Here is a 22,511-nt window from a genome sequence, read left to right as displayed (position 1 = left end):
AACAACAATTTGAATGCCTGTGGATTTCTACTCAGAAACCAAGGAGACCTTAGGAATGATATTACTTTTTAAAGTCTGAAAGAAAAGAACTGTCAACACAGATTCCTACATCACGTGAAATATTCTTCAAGAATGAAGGTGAAGGGGTGCCTGGGTGGCTCAGTCAGTTTACTGTCAAATTTCAGCTCATGCTCTCACTGTGAGTCTAAGCCCTGCGACAGACTTGCTGTCAGTGCAGAGCCGGCTTTAGATCCTTCGTCCCCTTCGCTCTCTGCCCCCCCCCCCCCCGTTCATGCTCCAGCATTCTCTCTCAAAAATAAACATTGGGGGGAAAAGAAAGAATGAAGGTGAAATAAGAACATTCTCAGATAAAGGAAAAGTAAGAGGATTCATAGACAACAGTCCAAAGAAAGTTCTTTAGATAAAAGGGAAGTGATACCAGAAGGAAACCTGGGACACCTAGAACAAAACAAAAGCAATCCAAAGGTTAAACAGTGAGCAAGAGAACAGACTATTTCCTCTGGAGTTCTTTAAAAGATGTTTACTGATTGAAAGTAAAAAATTAAAACACTGAAACAGGGTTTCAGGACTATAAACATAATATGTAAGAGAATTATGACATAAAGGAGGAAGGAAAAGGGTCCCACATGGTGTAAGATTTCTACAATCCATTTGAAGTAGTGAAACTGAAATGTTAAGCAAACTGAAATGTTAAGCATGTGCTTTACAATCCCTAGAACAACCAATTAAAAAAAACTATGAAAAGCAACATAACTTATAAAAAGATCATTTATAATAAATTAAAATAGAATACTAAAAATGTTCAGATAACCTAATAGAAGGCAGGAAAAGGAAGCAGAGCAATGAAAAAAATAGGGATCCTCTTTCTGTTATTTGTTATTAATGAGAACCTGGGGTCTGTAACCTGGAAAAGGATCCTCTGATTCTGTGACCAATTTCAAAGCACAGGTTTTCCCCCTACATCATCAACCAATTCTTGGACACCAGCTGGGTGTCCTATGATTCAATTCTGACACTGCCTGCAGATAGCACTGAATCCCACAAGAACTCAGTCCTACAAGACTGACCCTGTTCCACTTCAGATACTAATCAAAGTCCAGGTTGTAACTTGTGCTTCTGACTGAAATCAGAGGTTCCCAAAATCCCTCACTGGGTCCAAATAATTTGCCAGAATGGCTCACAGAACTGTATTTACCAGTTTATTATAAAGGATATAACAGGAACAGCCAGATGGAAGAGAGGCATAGGGCAAGTTATGGAAAAGTGTGCTGAACTTCTATGCCCTCTCTGAGTATTCCATACTCTTCCCAAATGTTCACATATTTCATCAACCCAGAAATTCCCAGAACCCTGTCCTTGTGGGCTTCTTACATAAGCATAACTGATTAAATAATTGGCCATTGGCAAAGGATTCAACCTCCAAGGTCAGGGAGGTGGGATTCTAAGTTCCAACTCTCCAATAACGAAGGTGGGTCTCCTGGCAACCAGCTCCCATTTTTAATGGGCTTTCCAAAAGTTACGTCATTAACATAAACTCAGATCTGGTTGAAAGGGATTTGTTATGAATATCAAGACATCTTTATCTTCTTTTCCACTTAGGGAACTACAAGGATTTTAAGAGCTCTCTGTCAGAAACACATGGAGACCAAATATATGTATTTCTTTTTTAAATTCATTTTGAGAGAGAGGAGAGAGAGAGAGAGCGCGTGAGCACATGCACGAGCAGTGGACGGGCAAGGAGAGAGGGAGAGAGAGAATCCCAAACACCATCAGAGCAGAACCCAATGTGGGGCTCAAACCCGCAAACTGAGAGATCATGACCTGAACCAAAGTCAAAAGCCAGATGCTTAATGGACTGAGCCACCCAGGTGCTCCCAAATATATATTTCTTATTAAAAATCAGACCCTCACCAGACAAGACCATGCTGGGACCCTGACACCCTGATCTTGTAAGTGTATGTTGGGCAGGAATCTAAAAACAATGAAATAAGAAAATGGTAGATCTATATCCAAACATATTAATAATTACATTATTAATTATTAATTACCAGACTAATAAACAGTCTAAATACACTAAACACCAGAGACTGTCAAGATGAAAAACATCTTGACTCAACTATATGCCAGCTACAAGAAGCTCACTTCAAATATAATGACATAAGTTGAAAGTAAAGGGGGAAAAGATAAACCATGCAAGCCCCAGTCCCAAGGAAGCTGGAATGGCTACGTGAGAGGTTAACCTTCAGAGCAAGGAAATTCCCACGACTAAGGAGGTACAGAAGGTCATTCACCAAAGAGACAGAACAATGCTCAACATGGATGCATCTAAGGAAAGAATAGTGTAGTTTGAAACTACACCAAGGCAACACCAACAGGACTGAAAGGAGAAGTAAATCCACAAGTGCACTGACAGCAACAATTCTGTCTTTGACAGGAAAATTAGCCAGAACACAGAGGAACTGAATACCAGGACCTACCGGGCCTAACTAGCATTTACACAACAGTCCTTTTGACAACAGATCTATTCTGCAGCTTTCTAGCTATAAATTTAAAATGTAGCAGATAATTGTTCAAAATATCTAGTCCTTTTGTAAACAAGGAAGATGGCCTTTTAACTTCCATCATCAACTTCCTTCTGTCATCATGACTTCCTCTTCTGCATACTTATGAAAAGAAGAAGTCCAGGAGAGCAAAGCATCAAGTAGCAAAGGCTGGTTCTCACTCTGGCCACTGCCCTGCGGCAACAGAGTAGGGAGTCCCAGTACATCTTCCAAAACACCAGGCTGCCAGACATTTGTCCTATGGATCTAGCCCTGAGTCTTGCTTTTGGCCTTTTGCATAGCCCAAGCCCAGACTGTGCCAGGAGAGGCTTGGGGGCTCCTGTCGCCCCTCTATGTCCCCATGCCACTTGTGCAATTGGTTAGTGGGAAAACAGGTCAGGCTACCTACCCTGGGACAGCCATACTGCCTGTGTGACCAGTCATCTTGGCCTCCTGCACAACGCCCGTAGGACCCTTCTTCCTCCTCAACCTCTGCCCAAGAAAGCCCAAGACAACCCTCAATAGGAGAATGGATGGTATAGAAAGTTGCTGACAGACTCAGTGACACACTTAGGTCACATCCAAGGAAAAACAAATGCTGTATTCAAATCAGTATTAAAGGATGCTTTTCTCATATAAAACCAGCAATATTTGTATTGTGCATATACAAAATGAGATATTAGTCTTATTAAGGAGGAAAATTCTCACACATGCTATAACATGGATAAACCTTGAGGACATCATGCTGAGTGAAATAAACCAGTCACAAAAGGACAAAGAATGTATGATTCTACTTATGTTAGGTACTCAAATAGTCAAAGTCATAGAGAAAAAGTAGAAGTGGTTGTCAGGGGTTGGAAGGAGGTGGGAATGGGGACTTAGTGTTTAAAAGGTATAAGAGTTCCCATCTGGGGAGATGGGAAAAGTCCAGGAAAGGTTGGTGGGGGTGGTTGCACAATAATGTGAATGCACTCAATGCCATTGACTAACACTTAAAAATAGTCAAAATGGTAAATTTGATGTTACAACAACAAAAAAAAAATCAGGAGCAAAAAAATAAAAGGCAGTATTTACTGTACAAAAATCCAAAAATATGGAAAAGAGAAAAAGTCCATAATGCCCTCATTCCCCAAAGAAAAAAGAGAATATGATACAAGCTGTTTTGTAAGCTCCTTCTTTCTTCCACAACTTCCATAAATATGTTCAAATTGTGGAACATTTTTCCATAGCACCTTTTTAGTTTTGTGTGGACCACTGGCCAACGCCCTAATGTCCCTTACTGCTGTCCTTTCCTATTTGTTACATTTCCATGTTTTTCACAGCCGTAAACACCCCTCAACAAACACCTGCCATGCAGAGCCCTGCAGCTGCCATGAAAACACACACACGATCCCAGGAGCCCACAAACACTCCCATGTCTCTCCATCTTGTGCATCTTCCACAAACGTCTATCTGCATGGCCTCTGCCTCAACCATATTAAGGAAACTTGGAATAGTCAGCTTTGGGTCCAAGTCTCTGTCCTGACTTATTCTTTGACACCTCACAGCTCCACCTCCAAGATTTCTTTTATGATTCTTTTATGTTTGTTTACTTGTGAGAGAGAGACAGTGAGACAGACAGACAGACAGAGAGAGACTGAGAGAGAGAGAGAGAGAGAGAGAGAGAGAGAGTATGAGCAGGATAGGGACAGAGAGAGAGGAAGACACAGAATCTGAAGCAGGCTCCAGGCTCTGAGCTGTCAGCAGAGAACCCAATGCAGGGCTCGAATCCAAGAACCACCAGCTCACGACCTGAGCTGAAGTCAGAGGCTTAACTCACTAGGCCACTCAGGCACTCCCAAGATTTCTTTTAAATCTATTTACTTTTCTCCATCTCTAATTGCCACCAGCAAACCCTGTGTCATTATGGGCATGATACCACTCTAGAAATGAAGTCGATGCTCCCTGTAACCACTCTAGCTGCCCCAGGCCACAGGAATTTGCCTCTTCCTGCTTCATACCCTCTGGACCTCTGGGGTTTCCTCCTAGCATGACATCTACCTCATGGCTTCTGGCCCCTTTCCCTGTTCACCACCCATGCTGCTGCCAGGGTGTCTCTAGGACAAAGGCACGTCATCTGCCTGGCTACTTCAAGGCCCGTGGGACAGAGCGCTAGAAGGACTAATAAGACTTTAAAACCAGCTCCCACAATGCCAATACCTAAAAGCGTAATGAAAATGACATAACTGGGGGCGCCTGGGTGGCTCAGTGGGTTGGGCCTCTGACTTCAGCTCAGGTCATGATCTCACGTTTGTGGGTTCAAGCCCTGCGTTGGGCTCTGTGCTGATAAGCTTGGAGCCTGGAGCCTGCTTCTGATTCTGTGTCTCCCTCTCTCCCTGCCCCTCCCCCTCTCATGCTTGGTCTCTCTCTGTATCAAAATAAATAAAACATTAAAAATTAAAAAAGAAAGAAAGAAAGAAAAAATGACATAACTGGACAAACCCGACAGTGCTGCCATGTGGGAGTTTACAATTTAATAACTCACTCACATTTCTGTTTCCATCAATTCAGCTCACATAGAGCTCACATACAGAGATGCACACCAGCTGGGGGTTGGTTACAGCAGGGTGGCCTGTGACCACAAGCACAGAGGTCAGATCATGTGGGAACACAAGACACAGGTGGCTGTCTGCAAGCCTAGGAGAGAGAGAGACCTTGGAAAACACCCTGATCTCAAACTTTCAGCTGCCAGAACTATAAGACAATATATTTCTGTTCCTTAAACCACCTGGTCTGCAGTATTTGTTGTAGCAGCCTAAGAAAACTAACACAGAGCTAGAATGAGTTGAGCAGAATTGCCCAGACAGGGTAGGGTCCCTATGTCCTTGTACTGACTGGCTGCTAAAATCTGCCATGTGCTGGTGTTTATTGATCATGAAACAATACATGCTCAATGAAGAAAAAGCAGACGGCTGGGAATAAAACAAGCTTAAGCCTCAGACTCAAAGACCTAGCATAGGCACTTCTGGTATGGGAACGCCCACCTCCCGTGACAGAGACTGGCTGCAAAGGACATACTCTCCCTCATTCCATCAACAAACAATGTCAAGCCACGCTTTTCCTCCTTGACAATGAATCTCTATCAGCAGCAGTTCCCAGCCCTCAGGTTTGTCTCCAAGCTCTAAGCTTGTCAAGTTATGAAACTACCATTTTAACAAACCATCAACTGATTTTGTCAATTTAGCAGCTTTTCAAATAAACATTCCAAAGGACATACTAAATGTGTTGGTTGCTCTTCCAGTGACTGTTCGAGGACCCCTGAATCAATTGCAAGGGTCGCCTTGGCTCAGGGGACACCTGTGGTCTAGACAGCTACTTAGCATTTTCACCACTGAGAGCTGGCCAGCGGTATTAATTAGGGAGCCCTGCACACTATGCTGTGTGCCCCACATACTCAGCCTGTTCCTTCACTCAATCTGTGTCCGGGGAAGACACTGTGCTAAGTGCTCAGCAGGGTCCCTGTGGCATGACCCTCACTTGTGAACCATATGCTTATAAGCTTCAGCTGGAGGAAAAGGGGAGAGGAAAGAAGGCTGTACTATGACACACTAGAACACTCCCAGTCCAGCTAGGCTACTTTATCCTTCCATGCCCCATGTTCCCTGCCCTTGAGTGAGGCACTCCCAGGATGCAGGGGACCTCAGGTGGGAGTCAAACAATCTCAGGTTGCTCAAGGCCAGGAATAGACTCACGCAAAATGGAGGCTCGGGTCTGTGTAGGGCAGGGTCTTCAAAATCCTGCTGTCATCTGCCTCCCAAAGAGGTATCTAAAGGTAGACACTCCTCTCCTGCTATGACATAGACCACCATACTGGCATGCATAAATCCCCTCACACAAGGCCAGCAGCCTAGACAGTGATGCCAGTACAGCTCCTGAGCAGAGGAAACTTCCTTTCATCTCCAGCCTGGACTTAGAGTCCAAGGATGATGTCCCATGCACCTCGAGTGGCCATCACAGGCAGGTACCAGTGGACCCTAAGCAGGGGTCATGCAATCACAAGTAATCAGAAGGCTGGAGTTCCCAGCACTGGGTAGGAGTACCTCCCAGCTGCCCGCTGGAAGGGCAGTACCCACCTGACATGCTGAAGGGCCACAGTTGCTGACCTTCTTTCTCCTTCACCTGGCAATGCCTCTGTTCAGGCTCAGATTCACCCTGACATCTTCCCAACAAGTTGTCCTCTCAGCCACCCTCAAGGTGGGGCCATCACACTCTAACAGATGAACAGAGCAAGGTTCAGAGGCCCCACAGACAGAGCAGGCACAGAGCAACCCACCCCAGCACCAGGCACTGTGTCCATTTGGGTAAAGGCCAGAGGCAAACAGAGAAGTCAATAAAATGAGTTTCACAAGGGTGAGTGTTGAGTTAGGAAGCAGCTAAGGCCTGAGGGGCAGGGGAGAGGCAAGCAAGAGCCAGAACCCCAGAAAGAGTTGCCCAGGGCAGATGGGAAGCCTGGGAACAGGAACAGAGCCACAGTAAGCAGCCAAGCAAAAAGGCAAGATGATTTCTATAAAATGTTACCACATGCTTTTGAAGCAAAGAACAGTGAATAAAACCTTTTTTTGTAAAAACAAATATGATTTAATAGTGTTCCCTGATTCTGGATAGCATGGCGGTAGGTAGGAGGGAAGAAAGGGAACCCCCGTTTGCTGCCAGTTCCATTAAAAGGTAACAACAGACAATGAGTCCTTATACAACTCAATGGTCTTCGAAAAAGAATACATAGGCTGCAAAGAATTCACAAAAATTAAAGCAGTGAGACTGATTTTCAATTGGCAGCATGGGTGGTGCCAAGAGATAAAAAGGGAAAGAAAAAAAGGTTGTGTGTGTGTGTTTGTGTGTGTGCATGCACGTGCCCGTATAAGTGTGTCTGCAATAAGTCAGTATCCCTAGGAAAATGGGATACTGTCAGAAAATATGCCACAGAGACAAAACAAAAGAGTAAGATAAGACACTTGCCTTCAGAGATGGACATGGCAGGTGAAATGTAAGGACAAGCAGGTGGCTGGGGGCTGCTGACAAGGGGTGCCTGAGGGGATCCACAGTCCAGACACTCCAGCCAAAGTACCCTGAGAGCACAGCATGGAGGTGTCTGTTCCTAGTCCAGGCCTGGTTCAGACCCCCAACAGTACCTCAGGGTGACCACAGGGCTCATGGGGCGGTATTACGGAGGTCTCCACACGAGGCCTCCTATGAGCCTGGACAACTTCAGTCTGCACTGCCTGCTGGGGTCAGCCTGGGCCAGCCCAGAGCAGGGCTCAGGCCAGGGAGGGGGGCCTTATGTTTTAGTAGATTAGAGGATAAACTTCTGACAGCACAGAGATGTATTTCCATTCTATGACCATTCCTCTAACACTGCTCTAGGAACAGAAAACATCTGAAAACACTTCTGGGTGAAATCATTTGCATGTATTTATTTGGAAGAAGGATAGTCATCTACCACTGTAAAAGAATACAAATGAAGAGCAAAAGGAAATAAATGCCAATAAAGATTGAACCCAGGGATGATGGATATCAGCTTAAGGTGACCCATTCAGAAGGCTGGCTTAAAACACTAAGAGAACCAGCTCAAAATATAAACAGTAAGCAAACTAGTTCTGGTTACTTCTGTTTCCAATACAGCCTCTAAATTTAAATCTTTATTTCATTTAAAAACATTTTTTAATGTTTTATTTTATTTTTGAGAGAGAGCCAGACAGTGTGAGCAGGGAAGGGTCAGAGAGAGAGGGAGACACAGAATCCGAAGACAGGCTCCAGGCTCTGAGCTGACAGCACAGAGCCCGACACGGGGCTCGAACCCACAAACCACAAGACCTGAGCTAAGCCATACACTCAACCGACTGAGCCACCCAGGCACTCCTAAATTTAAGTCTTTAGTAAATAAAACACTTAACTCCAGTGGGTCTCACATACTCATAAAGGAACTCCGTACATAGTTTCACAGATCTATATAACTTTTACTAAGGCAAGGTCTTACCTAGATAAATTACTGTCCACAAAAACAGAAATGAAAGCAGAGGTGTCTGGGTAGCTCAGTTGTTTAAGCATCCAACTTCAGCATAGGTCATGATCTCGTGGTTTGTGGGTTCAAGCCCTACATTGGACTCTGTGTTGACAGTTCAGAGCCTAGCGCCTGCTTCAGATTCTATGTCTCCCTCTCTCTACCCCCTCCCTCCTGCACTCGTGCTCTCTCTCTCTCTCTCTCTCAAAAATAAATAAACATTAAAAAAAGAAAAAAGAAATGAAAGTAAAACTGTTATGCTGGGGGAGGGGGTGCCTCGGTAGCTCTGTTGGTTGAGCATCTAGCTCTTGATTTCAGCTCAGGTCATGATCTCACGGTTTGTGGGTTTGAGCCCTGTGTCAGGCTCCACACAGACAGTGGAGAGCCTGCTTGGGACTCTGTCTCTCTCCTTCTCTCTTCGCCCTCTTCCACTCTTGTTCTCTCTCTGTCAATCTCTCTCAAAATAAATAAATAAACTTTAGGGGGGGGGAATCTGTTACGTTAGATATGTGACTATCAATAAATAATAAGCATTCAAGGGCCAGGAACTAGACTGGGTTGGGTTCTCACTGTCAGGAAGATAAGGTGGCAGCTAACCCAGCTCACAAACAGGTCAAAAATTTACCCCGAAGCTCTGGAGGGGTAGGCAGCAGTTTGTGCAGCAATAGCTGGCACCTGGACGCTCTAAGGAAGGAATGAGGCACAGGGACACAAACTCAGAGGCCAAATGCTGGGGACTCAGGGGTATGTTGAGAGGTGGGGGAGGCACTACCACCATGCACATATGGAGACAGAGTCTAGCACAGACTGAGATCCAGAGCCTCCCTCTGGGGACATCTGCAAGGAGTGTGGCCTAGTGGCAGACAAGCCAAGTGAAGGTGTGTCCTATCAAGAGCCAACAAGTGGCAGCTCTACACAAGCACTGAAAGGAATAATCTTTGTTTAAAATAGAAACTGCCGCAGCAGCTCAACACCAAGGTTACAAAACATGATGAAACCACAGGCAGGAAAATGCAGAACTGATCACTCTGGTGCTCATTCAAGAGTCCTGCTTGTGGCACCCACAGTGAGAGCGCCATGCATGTGTTGATTCCACCCTGAGTCAACATGACCACCAAGAGGAGTCTTCCCAGTTACTTCTAAATTTTTATTTTACAATTTGAAACTATTTTGCTTCCTAAACTCCACAGCTCTAACCAAACAAGAAACTGAAATGATTCTGCTAACATAAGATGAACACTGATTTTCTTCCTCTTCCGTATGCAAATAAAGGTACTTCCCAGAAAAGTAGAAATGTCCAATATTTTTATGCAATCTGTTCACATGTAAAATAATAAATCATGTAAAGAAAAAAGCATACTTTACTGAACCTTGCCTTTCTCTCCCACATTTTAAAATAATGTGCCTTACTAGGTATTTACCCAAAGGATACAAAAATACTAATTTGAAGGGATACATGCACCCCAATGTTTATAGCAGCACTATCAATAATAGCCAGATTATAGAAGAGCCCAAATGTCTGTTTATTCAACCATCAAAAACAATGAAGTCTTGCCATTTGTAACAACTTATATGGAGCTAGAATTATCCTAAGCAAAATAAGTCAGAAAAAGAAAAATATCATGATTTCACTGAAATGTGGAATTCAAGGAAAAAAACACAAATGTGGCAGGGCAGGGGAAGAGAGGCAACCAGGAAATAGACTCTTAACTATAGAGAACAAACTGATGGTTGCCCAGTGGAGGTGGGTGGGGGATGGGTGAAACAGGTGATTAAGGAGGGCACTTGTGATGAGCACCAAGTGTTGTATATAAGTGTTGAATCACTAAAAGTCTATACTTGAAACTAAATTTACACTATATGCTAACTGGAATTTAAATACAAATTTTGAAAGATAAAAAATTTAAAATAAAACAATGAATTTTTCTGTATCACCAACTAGCATGGACTCTATCTTATTTCTCCAGATTAAAGGGAAATATGGAAGGATAGGGAAGGGGCTACTGTGATCACCAAGCAAAAAGTTCATAATTAGAAACCAAACATCATTATCTAGCCAAGCTTGAATGCTGAAGAAACTCAACTGTTTTAATGAACAAAAACTTCAAATTCCATTCTCAAATGCAGCACTAGTCTCGTTTACTATCACCTCAAAAGAACTGCTGCATCAACTGAGAAAATCAAGTTTGCTTGAAAATCACGGTAAAGTGAAGTCTTGAGATGGAGTTGGCTTAGGAATCTTGACTCTCTGGACCCCTCCCTCCAGGACACTGCTCTCTGGCCCCCGGGAGGTCAGGCTGCCCCTGGGTGTGGTCTTCCCAAGACAGAGCGGTCTATCAGCCTCCTGAGAGTGCCCCTGCCCCACTGCAGGTTTCCTGCTACTGCCCCACAATCTGTTCAGCCCCTCCCTAATATGGAGCACTCCAAACCTGCACTCATGTCTGCCACCATCCTTTTTAACTTCTCTTAAATGTGCAAAGCAAAGCATGACTCTGATCATGTTGCTTTCCTGCTTTACATCTGTACTGGCTACTGCTACCTGCAGTTCAAGACCCACATCAGGCATTGTGCCCAGACTGTGGAGCCTGCTTAGGATGCTCTCTCTCCGTCTCTTTCTCTCCCCAACCCCCTATATGCATGAGCACACACACTCTATCTCCCCAAATAAATACTTAAAAAAAGAAAGAAATGGTACCCCAGTCAAATGCAAGGCACACAGGTATGCACCACAGAACCTGATACACTGCCATCTGACAGACATTCAGATTAAGCAGGACTCTCCTTGCTGGACTGGTTGTTTTCCTCCATGGTCTGGGATCCAGAGAGACAGCATGTTCTATCAATTACTAATTGTTTTTTCACGTGAATGTGGTGGTCCTTCATCTTTCACACAGAATCCAGTACATGTTTAAGAGACATCAAAGGAAGAAGGAAGTATGTCCAGCTGGATAGTATAATACACCCCACAGTGGCAGTCTCGGTGTGTGTGTGTGGGGGGGGGTCAACCCTTAAGACAGGGCACTATCTGTGCTTTATATATACAATAGAATGTTAGTCATAAAAAAAGAATGGAATCTTGCCACTTGCAACAAAATGGATGGAGCTAGAGAGGATAATGCTAAGTCAGAGAATGACAAATACCATATGATTTCACTCAAGTGGAATTTAAGAACAAAACATATGAACAAAGAAAAAAAGAGATAAAAAGCCAAACTGTTAACAATAGAGAACTGGTGGCTGCCAGGGGGGTGGAGGTAGGTGGGAAGATAAGTGAAATAGGTGAAGGGGATTAGGAGCACGATGAGCACTGAGTAATGTATACAACTGTTGAATCATTATACTGTACTCCTGAAACTAGTATAACACTGTTATATTCCTCAGTGACAGCATAAGGCCCTGGAAGATGAATGAGGAAGACTAATCCACACATGGGCTTACAACCACCACACAAGCCTATCAACAAACCTCAAGACCTGCCCTGTGCAAGGGATGATGACCCTCTCCAGTTCACAGTGGGGGAAGCTGAAGCTAGAGAGTCCATTGTGCTCCCCTGGAGCTCAGCTTTCCCCCCACTTCCAGGGTGGCCTAGGCTGCCCATGCAACCCCAGCTCAGTGGTGCTGCCACCCTCACCTAAGCAGTTGCATGTGAACAGAGTGATGCAGGGTGCTATGTCCAAGGGCGAAGCATCATAATGCACACTTGGGCATTGTCTTAAGCACTTGGTAAGGAACACCACTGTTCATCATTCTGGCTGGCCATTCTCAGCCCTCTCGATTCCTGACTCATTCCCCTTATCATGTGTGGTGCTCTGAAAAACCAGATCCTGTGGGCAGCTGAGGAACAGGTTTCATAAGGTTCAAGGCTGTGAGAACTGCTTCTCCTTGGCCTTACCTACAAGTGCTAGGCCAGCTTCCTAAGTTTTCCTCCAAGGCTAAAGGAAGCCACAGTACTATGACCAAAAGGCAGAGAAGTTGTAGGGTCAATTTTCACCAGGCATTTCACACTACCTAAATGTGCCCTTTCTTCTCCCCTCGTCCTTCTTCTGACCCAGCAAGGACCTTAGTCTTCCACATCTTCATCTAGCTGTCTGGGTGCAGCTGGGTACCAACCAGGATTCTAAAAAGGTCCCCAGTGATTCTGGAGCAGCCCGCTAGCAGCCCAACCTTCTCCCACTCCAGGAGTACCCCTTGAGGGAGTCTGGATTGGCAGTGGCCCTGGGCCAGACTCTACCTTGTATCCTCGGAGCACCTCAATGGCATCTAGTCTGAGGCCAATGCCCTGACCTTAGCCACCACCTTACCTATACCGCACTACTTCCCAATTTCTACCCAGGGTGTTGCTGTTCAAGCCATTTAGGCTGAAAATGTCTACAGCAGCCTTGCTGTCTTCCTCTATGTCCAGTGACTCCACTGTTCCCATGGAGCGGGTGTCCCAAGAGGTCCTGGGACAGGCAGGAGGCTTTCCCACAGAGATGCCAACTCTGTAAGTAGGGTAGGAACTCAGAGGAAGAGATCCAGCTTCTTGGAAACCAAAATCCTGATTCTTAGAGCCAGGTACCTCCCAGTCCTCTCCAGAACAACAGGAAATCTGTCTAGGCCAGTGAAGCCATCAGCTGGCTCTTGGTCTCGACCAAACAAAAGCAGAGAGCAGTTGTTTCACAGAGCTCATGCAGACCTTCTCCACCATCTCAGAAATACCTGCATAGCACAAAAACTTAGGAAGGAAACACATTGGTCTTCAGCCCCCAGAAGTGCCCTCCTAGCCTGTCCCAAGCCCAGTTCCCATAAATGTGGACCTAGACGCTTCCTGCCCAGGTTGCATCACCAAGAACACTCTCTCCCGGATGGCAGCCTCATCCTCACTTACACATAAATGCAGCCTCATAAATGCTCTCCAAACACTTGGACCCTTCATGTTAACCATTTAAGTAATAAAATTTTCTCTTCTAGAGAAAATCCTAAGATTACCGTCTCTAGGCGGAAAAGTCAGTATGTTTCCAGATGACTTTCCTGGCAGAGCATCCCAGGAGGAGATTCTTAAACTACTGTCTTTAAGCTGCAAGTGATGATCCAGCAATCCCACTCCTGGGGATTTCCTGAAGGAAACAAAGTTACTAACTCCAACAGATATCTACATTCCATCTTTACTGAGGCATCTTTCATAATAGCCAAGACACAGAAGCCACCTAGGTGTCCATCAATGGATGAATGAAAGCACGGTGTGTGTGTGTGTGTGTATAAAGTTACTTATTTATATAGTTACTCAGCCATACAAAAGAAAGAAATCCTGCCATTTTCAAAAGCCTGGATGAACCTTGAGGGCATTATGCTGAGAGAAATAAACCAGAGAAAGACAAATACCGTATGATCTCACTTAGAATCTGAAAACAAAACAAAACAAAACAACCAAATTCAAAAATATGGAGAACAGACTGGTAGTTGTCAAAAGCAGGGGGTTTGGGATGCCTCAAGCAGGTAAAGGTGGTCAAGTGGTACTAACTTCCAGTTATAAAATAAATAAATCCTGGGGATGTAATACACAGCATGGTGACCACAGTTAACAATTATAATGCACTGTATATATGAAGGTTCCTAAGAGAGTAAACCTGAAAAGTTCTCATCACAAGACAAAAGGGTGGTTGTTTTTACCTAGACTCATTGTCATCAGTAATCATTTCACTGTATTATTATATTAATTATATTAAATTACCATGTTTTACACCAGAAACTAATACAATGTTATGTATCAATTATATCTCAATTTTGAAAAACTGCAGGTGGATTCAGGGGGGAAAAAGTTGCAGGTGGATTCAGGCAAGGTACCCTCCCACAAGGTCCCAGAGAGGACAGCGTGGAGCCTCAACACAGCATCCACGGATCACTTTCATTTTTACAATCTAGTAAGTAGAACTGTATCTACATGTTCTTTTAACATGCATTCCTGTTATTCTTACTAAGGTTGAACACATTCCTATATGGTAACCTAGTGGGATTTTTTTTCTTTTTCCATGTGCGATTTGCCAGTTTGATTTATTTTCCTGTTATTTCATCCTTTAAAGTGTTGGCATTTTCCTCATCAATGTATACAGGCAGCTCACTACAGAACAGATATTAAGACATTAAAACTGTGTGAAAGTTGCTGCAACATTTTCCCCAGATCAGGCTACTTGCCTTTCTAGCCACTTTTTTCTCTGAAACTTGAGTTTAAAATTTTTATCATATCAAGTAAAGGATCATAATAATTTTTTTAAAAATAATAAATAAAATAAAAAATTTTATCATATCAAAACAGATGAACAAAGGGGGGGAAGACACAGAGAGGAAAACAAACCATAAGAGACTGAACAATAGAGAACAATCTGAGGATTGATGGAGGAAGGTAGAGATGGGCTGGATGGGTGATGAGGTCTACGGTGGGCACTTGCTGTGATAAGCACTGGGTGTTGTACGTAAGTGATGAATCACTGAATTCTGCACCTGATTTTATCATATATGTTAACTAACTAGAACTTAAATAAAAATAAAAATAAGCAAGTAAACAAATATTTATCACATCAACCTTTCCAGCCTTTTCAAACCACTGGAATCTCCTCTCTTCTAAATTTACCCAGATGAAGAATTCTGCAAGCCCCGCCCAGGGAAGGAAGCAGTTCCTAATTCATAGCTCCCATCCCAGCAAACTGCTGACTACCATAAGTCAAATACTGCCCATCTGAGGCACAGTTTTGAGACAACAGTTAATCCCTAAGACTTAACTTCAAAGTAATGTTGAGATCCACAAAAAGTTGGAACTCAGATGAGCAATAGTTCTTAGACATCTTTCAATTTAGTTATGTTTAATAATGCCACAACAGGAGAGGAACTACTATCCACAACAAAAGCTGGGGACCTGCATGTGATCCACAGGAGACATCGTCCAGGAAGTGATCCCCCCACTATCTTTTATGTAAGTTGTATCTTATCTATACATATTATTAAAAGGTGCTTTTTAAATTTAATCATTATAAAGGGGAAAGCATGCTATATATAATTGTCTGACTTATTTTTTTCAGTGCTATATTATCACTAAGATGCATCTACAATCACTGGTTGCTTTGAAGAGTGGTTTTTACAGGTGTATACTGTTCCACTGAACAAATGGAGTACAGGCTATGGGCCCAATCCTCATGAGACTGGTTACAGGGTCTTTCTTATCATGAATTGTGAGTAAAATTCTTGCACATTAATACATGTGCAATGAAGTCTGTAGGGCAGGGGTCAGTAAACTTCCTATTAAAAGGCCAGAAGTTGGTAATTGTCCTGTGGGTACATGAGAGAATACCATGCTTAGGAAATATACACTGATGTGTTTCAGGGTAATGGGCTTCAAATTAGTGGGAAAAAGTTTTCTCTCTGTGTGTGCTTTGTACTCTTTTTATTTTTGCATTTTTTTGGTAAGCTTGAAATTATTCAAAAAGAGTAAAAATGTAATATTCCCCTCAAAACTTTTTATGAACATAAGAGAAAAGGAATTAAAAATGTTCAAGGGGAACCCTTGGGTGGCTCAGTCAGTTGAGTGTCTGACTTTGGCTCAGGTCTTGATCTCACAGTTCATGGGGTCAAGCCCTACATAAGGCTCACTACTCTCAGCATGAGCCTGCTTTGGATCCTGTGTCCCCCTATCTCTCTGCCCCTCCCCTGCTCACACTCTCTCAAAAATAAATAAAACATTATTTTTAAAAATGTTCAAAACATATCTGTCATAAGTCCTTGAATGGAGGTATGTTTCAATAGCTCCTCACTTCTATGACCCATGGCAAGTTTACACACTTGCATTCACTTCAAAGTAAAAGGCATCTTTCCAACAGTACTTTCCTTGGAAATCGCTGTGTCTATCTGCCCAGAGGAAGGTTTTGGCCAGAATCCTAGACTCCTGGAAAAGAACTTCAGATAGGGGTGCCTGGGTGGCTCATTTGGTTAAGCGTCCGACTTCAGCTCCGGTCATGATCTCATGGTCCGTGGGTTCAAGCCCCATGTCAGGCTCTGTGCTGACAGCTCAGAGACTGGAGCCTGCTTCAGATTCTGTGTCTCCCTCTCTCTCTGCCCCTCCCCAGCTCACTCTCCATCTCTCTCAAAAATAAAATAAAGACATAAAAAAAATTTTTTTAAAGAAAACTTCCAATATACCTCATGGAGAGGTGGCCTGGAAAACACACATCGCCAGGCAGGGCTTCTTAAAGGTGACTTGCTCGTCTAAGCAAGTCTGACCCCAAAATGATAATTTTAGAATGCTTCAGATTACTACAAATTGCTGGGCTCTGTTTAGGAAATATATAGTATTTCAAATTTTTAGCTTCAATTACTTAATAACTTTATACTTCCCAGATACTTAGGATCTAAAAGAAAGCAACTCACATAAAATAGTGAAAGACTTTGAAAGTGCAAAACCATTTCCACTTCTGGGCCAGAAAAAAAGAAACAAAATTCCAACATTATTTATGTTCTTAAAAAGAATTCCTATCTCTTGGAATGCATACTGAAGCATTTGTGGACGACATGAAATGCTACATCTGGGATTTGCTTCACAACAGTGCATGTGTGGAGGTGGTTACAGACGAGATCACTGTTGAGGGTTCAAAACCCTATTTTCTGTATCTCTGTACATTTTGGAATTGCTCACAATAAACAGTTTAATACACATATATATGAGATTTCAAACCCCTTGTCCCTGTGGGTGATGAGGCAGCAGGCAGTGGCTCTGCCTGCAGACACAAAGGGTCCCACCCACTCCCACCTATTTAAAACCCTTAAGTTCCTTGCAGCTTAGTTTTAATTGTTACATCTTTTTTCCTGTGGTAATTAAAGTCCTCAAGAGATAAGAGTTTTTGCAGCCAATTCATAATAAGATGAATACTTTATTCAGAAAACCATAAAATTCTGAGTGGGCCCCTCCCACTCAACACCCGAATGGTCCCCAGTGAACTGGGGTATGAGCTGGCTGTGACTAAATATGGCAGAAAATCACCAAGGAGGCTGAGCACAAATGCCAAATCTCAGGCCTTACCCAGATTCTTTAGAGGTAGGGTGGCTCTGGACACCTGCACTTTTGGAGCCCCACCCCCTAACCTCCTGCCTTGATTCTAAGGTAGAAGTCTCTGGCCCATTCTTCGAGAAACTGTTCCAGGACACTAGTCGCCCATATGAGGTGTACCATATAATCCTTTGCAATGACATAAGAAAACATTGGGCAACTATATTTTTACCTAACAAGGACAAGAAATTAAGCCACCCTAACAGCTATTCACCTGGCCCAGACCTCCCTTACCCAGTGGTAGCCCACAGCTCTGAGGACTCACAGGTACCCTATCATTGAGGGCCTGGCCCAAGGAACTGAATAGTGCCACTGTTAACACCAAATTTTAAATAAATGAACGACTATGGGCTCAAATGTTCACCCTACCCAAATCCACATGTTGAAGCCCTAATCTCCAGTATCTTAGGTGTCATGGGTGTGGGTCTTTCCAGAGCTAATTAAGGTAAAATGAGGTCCCTAATGCAATATGGCTGGTGTACTTAAAAGGAGAAATTAGGAGGGGCACCTGGATGGCTCGGTCAATTTGGCGTCCAACTTCAGCTCAGGTCATGATCTCACAGTTTGTAAGTTCAAACCCCACGTCAGGCTCTGTGCTGACAGCTAGCTCAAAGTCTGGAGCCTGCTTCAGATTCTGTGTCTCCTCTCTCTGCCCCAACCTCGTTCTCACTCTGTCTCACTCTGTCTCTCTCTGTCTCTCAATAATAAGTAAATTAAAAAAAAGAAGAAGAAGAGATTAGGAGACAAACAGGAATAGAGGAAAGGCCATGTGAGGACACAAAAGGAAGATGTCCATCTACAAGCAAAAGAAAAAGGTTTTGTCCCGAGAAACCACCCCTGTCGACACCTGTTCTTAAGACTTAGAAGCGTGAAGAAATAAATTTCTGTTGTTTGAGACACCCAATCTGTGGTACTTTGTTAGAAGAGCCTTAACAGACTAACACAAGAACCCTCTGGGAAGGTTAATTCCTGCAAAGATCCTGGAGATGGAGGATATCAGGAGTATCAGCAACCCAGGCACCCACTACAGTTCACAGCCAGCCTCACTCCAACTTGCAGACATGGGAAGTTCTAAAATAGCCAGCATAAAGCCACCACAACCACAAGCACATACAACACTGTCTCCTAAATCTCAGTCACTTAGTTTTCAAACTATTATCTATTTTTAAAATCTTTTTAATGTTTATGTATATTTGAGAGAGAGACAGAGTGAGCAGTGGAATGGCAGAGAGAGAGGGAGACACGGAATCCGAAGCAGGCTCCCTTCTCTGAGCTGTCAGCACAGAGCCCGACGCAGGGCTCGAACCCACAAACTGTGAGATCACGACCTGAGCCAAAGTCGGAAGCTTAACCCACTGAGCCACCCAGGCGCCCTTAAACTATTATCTATTATCAGCCATTCATACTTTATGACTGACCCACCAAAGCTCAGACAGAGACACTGTTGTCATTTATAAACCACCAACTGGAGCTCATGTTCAGAGTTACTTTAGGGATGGAGCAAACAGATGAAAATGATAGGAATGTGAAATGCTGTGCTTTCCAAAATCACTTTACTTTTCTTTCTCTCTCTCTCTCTCTCTCTCTCTCTCTCTCTCTCTCTCTCTCTCTCTCTCTCTTTTCAGGAGAAGCTAATAAAGCAGATAAAAGATGAAAGGAGAAATACTGAGTGTGTATAACTTATTTAAACTGAATTTTCAAGCAACATGAAGTACTCAGAAGTATCAGCTTGGGCATATGGGTGGAGAACTGAGATGAGGAGATAGCATGACTCTGTCACTCCCTCCTGGGAGCTGCCAGCTGAATAGGCAAAAGACTATGAATCATCAAGGAACTACAATAATCAGGAACCAGTTCTTAAGCTTGGCCTGGACAGACCTCGGCTGAGCTGGCCAGCTAAGGAATTTGGAGACGACATGGTCTTCAGGCATGCATGTCCCCTCCTGTGACTAACAGATGATAATAGGACCTTCTGGGAGAGCTGGCAGGGCTATCTAGTGGGGAGATGCTCCCCAATTACTCTAACTGAAATCAAGAAGCTCCTGAGGCAGAGTTCTGTTTTTCTTTCTTTTAAAGTTCATCTATTTTATTTTTGTGAGAGAAAGTGAGAAAGCACGAGCAAGGGGAGGGGCAGAGAGGGAAAGATAGAGAGAATCCCAAGCAGGCTCCACACCACCAGCACAGAGCCCAATGTGGGGCTCGAACTTACAAAGCATGGGATCATGACCTGAGCCAAAATCAAGAGTCAGATGCTTAACCCACTGAACTACCCAGACACCCCTCCTGAGGCAGAGTTCTAAGCACACTCTCAAATACACCATCTCAGCTAACTGCAGAAACACACATGACCTATGTAAGAATGGAGAATTCAGAGGGACCTTAAGAGTTTCACACACAGAGTCTGCAGGAAGGGTGTACAGGGCCACCCCTATCCCAGTCTCTTAGGGGAGCCCCAAGACTGAGTCACACCCAAGAGATCAGACAACATAGCATATCTCCCTTCCTGCCTTGATATGGGGCAGAATCAGACCAACAGAGAATCCCAAAAGCTTCTCAAAAGCCCTTCCAGAATCACAACGAATTCCACACAACTGTACGGTGTAAGCCCAAAATGTGTGACTAGTGTGCCTGCTTCAGCAGCATATATACCAAAATGTGTGATGAGAATACAAATAATACTTAGACAGCAAAGGGTCACAGAGAAGCAAAAGGAAGCCACACCCCCTCTGGCACTGGCAACTGCCCCAGTCCTCAGCCATCCTGGCAGAGGCATCCTCAAGCAGGTGTACCCCACTCTGTTCAATCCTTGTGTATGTTGGGGCGTGCTGTATATGGACATGAAGAGGTTTACAGCCTCCCACAGCTCATGTGCAAGGTCTGACAGTGACACATGTGAAAGGACATATTCCCCTTTCCTGGTGGAGGGCAGAGGGGAAGTGTTGACTCTCCCTTCACACAGCTGGCAGTTCCAGAAGGCAAGGACCTCCCTGTACCCATGACCACCCTTTGCATGGGCTTACCTTGCAGTTTGTACTCAACCAATCTTTGCTGGAAGAGGCAATTATCTAAAATGCAAATTATTAAAACACAAAATAAAAATTACATGAAAATTAGTTTTTAAAAGTTAAATATAATTAAATGTCAAGGTTAACTTTATGTGATAACTTGGCTATTTCATGGTATTACCTAGTTTTTGGTTAAATACAGTCTAGATGTTGCTATCAAGGCATTTTCAGATGTGATTAACATTTAAATAAGCAGACTTTGAGTAAAGCACATTACCTTCTACCCTGTAGGTGAATATCATCAAACCAGTTGATAGCCATAAAAGAAAACATAAGAGGACTGAGGTTCTCCAAAGAGTAAAGAATTCTGCCTCCAGACTGCCTTTGAAAGACTCAAGCTGCCAAATCACTTCTTCCCTGCATCTCCAGCCAGCCTACTGTGAATTCAGACTTGCCAGGCTCCACAATCCTGTGAGCCAATTCTTTAGATAAATTCCTCTCCTTCTCTCCATACACATTCTATTGGCTCTATTTCTCTGGAGAATCCTAAGACCCATACACCCATGCTCATAAAAACAAGGGAAAATATACAACTGTGTGTATAAAACCCTTATGAGTATGGTCTCCAGAGCAGCAATGAGACTGACTTTCCAGAGCCTATGAAATTACCACGCACATGCATAAATCTGCTTGCTTTAAGGCACTTAATTTATTCAGTGATCTCTGGGGACAGCTTACCCCAAGGAATCAAGAGTCCATGTCATTTTAGAGCTCACTGGTTTTGTGAAGACTGGTCCTTCTAGGCAGGATTTGTGAAAAAAGAAGAAAATTATTTAAAGTAAACAGCTTGAGAAGGTCAGGGATTTAAATGCAATGCAAATACTCCTTACTACTTCTGACTTGAGGCCATAAGGTTCATCAGAGCAAAGTGTACCTTCTTTTGAAGAGTATCTTGAAGGATGAATAAACACTCATCCCCACTGCCCTGGCCAAGACAACATGGGCACAAAGAATGATTATGCTAGCTCTGGGAACAAAATTCTGGCTATGGAACCGGGATCCAAGATGGAACTCACTGCTCTCTAAGCATTGGTTCTTCTCAAAGGTGAGTAAAATACACCCAAGGGAGAGCGAAGAACTGGGCCTAACAAGTTGAGATAGCTGAGATATAAATAGGAATCACAAATATGCTGGTTTCTAGGTCACAGTAGTTATTAGTGTCCATCTGTCATACTCACAACTAAAAATTCTGAAAGCCACATTCAAGGTCCATTATTTCTATCCCCACAGCCATGTACAGAAGATGAGGCAGCATGGTAACGTTGCTGCATAAGGGTATGACCAGTTAAATGAATACTCAATGAGCTTCTGCTGAACAGCACAAATGCATACCAGAGACAAAAAGCACATCCCTATTTCCTTGAGACCATGTTCTAAGAGGCTTTCAACAAAGAAAATTCATACAAATGCAAATCTTATCACTGAAATGTTCTGAAATCCTATTAGATAACCTGAAATTAGGCCAGACGGACTTGTGAGCTCCACTCACTGGCCCTAGTTCTCCATCATCTTCTGCAGAGTTCTTGTGCTTAAGGGCCCCACTTGTGGCCAGATGTTCTCCAGATACAAGATATAAGGAGGACAAATAACAAAATGGCAAATACAAAAGCAACACATAAAAATCAGCCGTATTTCTATATGTAGCAATGAACAACCAAAAAAAGATATAAATAAAACACTCTATTTACAGTAACATCAAAATTTTTAAAAGGGACTTCTAGGGAAGATGGTGTAGAAGACCCTAAGCTTACCTTGTCCAGTGGGTACAACTTGATAAC

The 22,511-nt window shown here is 43.4% G+C and overlaps 1 protein-coding gene across 4 annotated transcripts in view; it reads right to left on the bottom strand.

The window, feature by feature from the left end:
- The window catches only part of CYFIP1 (cytoplasmic FMR1 interacting protein 1), a 129,542-nt gene that overhangs the window by 91,730 nt on the left and 15,301 nt on the right, over window positions 1-22,511 (bottom strand). Inside the window, exons 2-3 of one of the 4 annotated variants that reach the window (XM_029950791.1) lie at window positions 21,412-21,472; window positions 20,689-20,733 (exon numbers count right to left, since the gene is read on the bottom strand). The exons of 2 other annotated variants lie outside the window; for them this stretch is intronic. The gene's annotated coding sequence lies outside the window, so the exon portion shown is untranslated. The remainder of the gene's footprint in view (window positions 1-20,688; window positions 20,734-21,411; window positions 21,473-22,511) is intronic. One more of the 4 variants, XM_029950792.1, reaches the window with a different exon arrangement.

Source organism: Suricata suricatta, chromosome 9 (assembly GCF_006229205.1).
Source record: "Suricata suricatta isolate VVHF042 chromosome 9, meerkat_22Aug2017_6uvM2_HiC, whole genome shotgun sequence".
Lineage (NCBI taxonomy): Eukaryota > Metazoa > Chordata > Mammalia > Carnivora > Herpestidae > Suricata > Suricata suricatta.
The sequence above is the reverse complement of the archived record's forward strand: the minus strand, read 5'-3'. Positions and strand labels throughout refer to the sequence as shown.